General features: G+C 42.6%; 1 pseudogene; it reads right to left on the bottom strand.

The window, feature by feature from the left end:
• Positions 1 to 1,197: 1,197 nt before the first annotated feature.
• On the bottom strand, positions 1,198 to 2,029 carry LOC144333250 (18S ribosomal RNA; annotated as a pseudogene).
• Positions 2,030 to 4,839: the final 2,810 nt, after the last annotated feature.

Genomic DNA, 4,839 nt, shown 5'->3' with positions numbered 1-4,839 from the left:
GTAAAATGTTCTAAGGTATCAAATATGTGTTACACAAAACCTTGTCTTCTATAGGTATTTGGTTTGGGGAATTTAATGACAATATTTTGCCAATTTCTGTTTTCACATTATGACATGGACTACTATGCCCTCTTTACCATAGAAATTGCAATAATTATTACCTTTAGATCTAAATCTTAATAGAGAGCCAACTCTAGAAAACCCAGAACCAATTCAGAAAAATCATTTTTAAGATTCTGTTTCCCTAGAACAAGTAATCAGTACCAAAATTCATGTTAACCAGGGTTCAAATCGAAACAAAACTGATAGGTGAGGGTTTGAGTTTGCCGAGTTCCTTTTACTTTTTTTAACCTTTCCTTGGGGCATGCCTGTGTCGGGTTAACAGTGAAGGTAGCATGGGCTTGTTTGTGCTTGCTATGCCTGGCTGTTAAGTATCGGTGAGGCTTTCGGTCCGATTTAGGCTTATGCAGTGGAGAAAATATTCATGTTACTTATACTAGCATTATTGCTTCTATATGGTGATAGATTAATCCAATGCGGTGTGAGGAGTTCAGTTATGTGTTTGGTATTTTTGAGGTGGTTGGTGTTGAGCTTGAACGCTTTCTTAATTGATGGCTGCTTTTAAGCCAACTATGGTAGTTGAGGGTTTTACTCTCTCCGTAAGGTTTTTTCCTAGTGTCTAAAGAGCTGTCCCTCTTTAGACTAGCAATTAAGCTTACAGGGGGATTAGGTAGTTCTGCAGGTAAGCTTAAGGTTGAACTAAGATTCTGTCTTGGATAACCAGCTATCACCAGGCTCGGTAGGCTTGTCACCTCTACCCAGAAATCTTCCCACTATTTTGCCACATAGACGGGTGCGCTCTTTTAGCTGTTTTTGGGTAGCTCGTCTGGTTTCGGGGAGTTTGGCTTGTAGTTCTCTTTGTGAAATTGTTTCTAGCTAATCCATTATGCGAAAGGTACAGGAGTTAGTCCTTGCTGTTTTGTGCTTGTGTGGTTTTCTATCTTTCCCTTACGGTACTATATCTATAGCGCCAGATTAAAATTTCTATCGCCTATACTTTGTGTAGGTGAATGGTTTAGTTTGTGTTGGCTTGGCATTAGTGTTGGTTGTGCTTAGGGCTAGTATTGGCTCAAGGCAATCAAGTGGTATTGAGATTTTCTGGGTGTAAGCCAGGTGCTTTATATTAAGCTATGCCTTGATTTATCCAAGTGCACCTTCCAGTACACTTACCATGTTACGACTTATCCCCTCTATATAAATATTAGGGCGTTTAGTTAAGACATTCCTTAAATATATTTGAGGGGAGTGACGGGCGGTGTGTGCGCGCTTTATGGCCTGGTTCAATTAAGCACTCTATTCTTAATTTACTGCTAAATCCTCCTTGGACTCTCAGATTTCATAAGAGTTTTCGTGGAATTTTCTGATACAGAAATTGTAGCCCATTTTTTACCGTCTCATGGGCTACACCTTGACCTAACGTTTTTGCGGCGGGGGGGGGCGTTTGCGCTCACTTTGCGACCTTCATTAGGGTTTGCTGAAGATGGCGGTATATAGGCTAAGCAAGAGAGGGTGGGGTGGATCGGGGTTTATCGATTATGGAACAGGCTCCTCTAGGGGGATGTAAAGCACCGTCAAGTCCTTTGAGTTTTAAGCCGTTGCTTGTAGTATTCTGGCGAGTAGTTTTGTTATCTAACTACCGAGGTTTAGGGCCAAGCATAGTGGGGTGTCTAATCCCAGTTTGGGTCCTGGCTATTGTGTGTTCAGAAGCTTTAAAGCCACTTTCATAGTTTATTTTACATCAGCTAGGGTTTTACAGTTTAGATGGAGTTTAGCTTTATTGTGTCAGATCTTAAACACCCTCTACGCCGATCTCTATTAGCTAGGGTCAATCGTGTGACTGCGGTGGCTGGCACGAAATTAACCAACCCTAAATATAGCATAGCTTAGTTAAACTTTCGTTTATTGCTAAATACTTGTCACTGCTGTCTCCCGTGGGGGTGTGGCCAGGCAAAGCATTTTGAGCTGCGTGTGCGTGCTTGATGCTTGCTCCTCTTGGTCATGATGATTTGTAGGGCGTCTTCACCGGAGCGAGGATGCTTGCATGTGTAATCTTGCTAAGAGCCAATAGAAAGGCCAGGACCAAGCCTATTTGTTTATGGGGTGTGCAAACCCATCTAGGCATTTTCAGTGTCTTGCTTTGGGTGGGTTTAAGCTACATAAACAGAGGTGTCGGTACAATTGTGAGGTAATTTCTTTCGGGTTGTGTGGAGAGAATTTGTTATGGGTTGGTGTTAAGAGTGTTTGGTGAAGTAAATACTTATTAATTGAGGGGATGGCAGTTGGAGTCGTGCACACCTAAAAGATGAAAATACAAGCTCTGATCGGATATATTAAGACTTTTGTTTTTGGGGTTTGGCAAGAGTGGGTTTTGGATGAAGGTCAGAGATGGGGGTGGGGGGTTTGATGAGATATTACTGTGGTTTATGGCGCGGTGGAGTTGTGTTGCTAAAATGATTATTGGTATGTCCTACAAGCATGGATTAAATAACACCTTGCTAAGGTTTGCGTGGAACTAGAATATTGAACGTAGGTGCGATCAACAACTGCATGTACTAGGAATCAAAGACAGGCGCATACAGGACGGGATGTGGTGGGAGTCAGCATTCTGCGATGGGGTTGCGTGCGGACCAGAGATAAAAGATACCAAATGCATGGAGAGCTCCCGTGACTGGTTAATAGGGTGATAGACCCGTGATCCATCGAGATGTCTTATTTAAGGGGAACGTGTGGGCGATCTTAGTTGTCATGGCCCTGAGGTAAGAACCAGATGCCGGATACAGCTCAAGTATAGCTACCCCCACGAGTTATGGGCCCGGAGCGAGGAGAGTAGCACTCTTGTGCGGGATGTTGGTTTCACGGAGGATGGTGAATAAGGGATCCCTAAGTGAGGGGGGGCATCCGTGGTGAGGAGGATTATTTAATAGATATGTGCTATGTCCGATGAACGACTTAATGTACTATGAACGGTTAACATAGATTGGTCTAGTTAATATCCGTGGGGAGGACAGGTTGGATTTGGAAAGGTCATGTTATGTATTACTGCTGAGGTCCCTATTAAGGTCCCTGCTTGTAAGCATGCTCTTCGAGATGTTGGGTTGATATGTAATAATATGTGTTATGTACAGTCAAGCATATATAGTACTATATAATAGACATGCTGACTAGCAGTAATGCACGAATTACATAGTAGTATTATAAGTGAGTTAGTGCTAGTGTTATATTATGAAGCTCATGCAGCATAAGAGTACAGAAAGTAGTTTAAGTTAGAATGCCAGCTTTGGGTGTTGGCGGTGGAGTTGGATACTTTCTTTCTGATTGCCCTAGGAAGAATGTTTCATTTCTGGTTTACAAGGCCAGTGTATTAATTTATACTACGAGGGCAAGTTCATTTGAGTAGGTTGTTTTCGATTAGGGAGGCCAGTGGTATTAGGATTAAAATTGTGATAAAGTATATTGTGGATGCTACTTGGCCGACAGTGATGAGGGGTTGGGTTATTGGTTCGCTTCCAATTCAGGTGAGAGTCAATAGGATTGTAATTAGGAGTCAGAATAGGAACTGGCTGAGTGGACGGAATATTATGCTTTGTTGTTTGGATTTGTGAAGTATGGGGATGACTGCTAGGATGAAGATTGATAGGAAGAGTGCTAATACGCCTCCCAGTTTGTTGGGGACAGATCGCAGGATTGTGTATGCAAATAGGAAGTATCACTCTGGCTTAATATGTGGAGGGGTGTTTAGTGGGTCGGCTGGAATATAATTATTTGGGTCGTTTAGGAGGTTAGGTGAGAATAGCGTTAGCATTGCTAGGATAAAGAGAAGGAGGACTAGACCTAGGATGTCTTTGACTGTGTAGTAGGGGTGAAAGGCGATTTTGTCCGAGTCGGAGGAGATTCTGCAGGGGTTGTTTGATCCTGTTTCGTGTAGGAATAGTAAGTGTACGGTTGTGAGGGCGACGATGATGAAAGGTAGGATAAAGTGCAGGGTGAAGAATCGTGTGAGAGTGGGGCTATCAATGGCGTACCCACCTCAGATTCATTGAACGAGATTAGTTCCGATATATGGGATTGCCGATAGTAAGTTTGTGATTACCGTTGCCCCCCAGAATGATATTTGGCCCCATGGGAGAACATAGCCCATGAAAGCTGTTGTTATGGTTATAAGAAGGAGTATAATGCCAATGTTTCAGGTTTCTAGGAGGAGGTATGAGCCATAGTAGAGGCCTCGGCCCATGTGTAGGAAAAGGCAGATAAAGAGTATAGAGGCACCATTGGCGTGGAGGTAGCGAGTGGTCCAGCCGTAGTTTACGTCTCGGGTGATATGTGCAATTGAGGAGAAGGCAGAGGAGGTGTCTGGTGAGTAGTGTATTGCTAAGAATAGGCCTGTGATGATTTGTAAAATTAGGCAGGCTGTGAGAAGCGAGCCGAAATTTCATCATATGGAAAGGTTAGGTGGGGTGGGTAAATCAATGAGGGAACGATTAATTATTTTTATGATTGGGTTGGATTTGCGTATTGGAATCATTAGTGCTTTTATAGTTGAAATACAACGATGGTTTTTCATATCATTAGTTATGGTTGGAGTCCATATGGAAGCAATGATATATATTTTGTTTACATTGAGTGTATTATTAGTTATGGGGTTTGTGGGTTTTTCTTCCAAGCCTTCTCCTATTTATGGGGGTTTAGCGTTAGTTGTTAGTGGTGTGGTTGGTTGTGTGATCGTTTTAAATTGTGGGGGGGCTTATATGGGCTTGATAATGTTTTTGGTTTATCTAGGGG

Source organism: Macaca mulatta, chromosome 11 (genome assembly GCF_049350105.2).
Source record: "Macaca mulatta isolate MMU2019108-1 chromosome 11, T2T-MMU8v2.0, whole genome shotgun sequence".
NCBI classification, from domain to species: Eukaryota; Metazoa; Chordata; class Mammalia; order Primates; family Cercopithecidae; genus Macaca; species Macaca mulatta.
The sequence above is the reverse complement of the archived record's forward strand: the minus strand, read 5'-3'. Positions and strand labels throughout refer to the sequence as shown.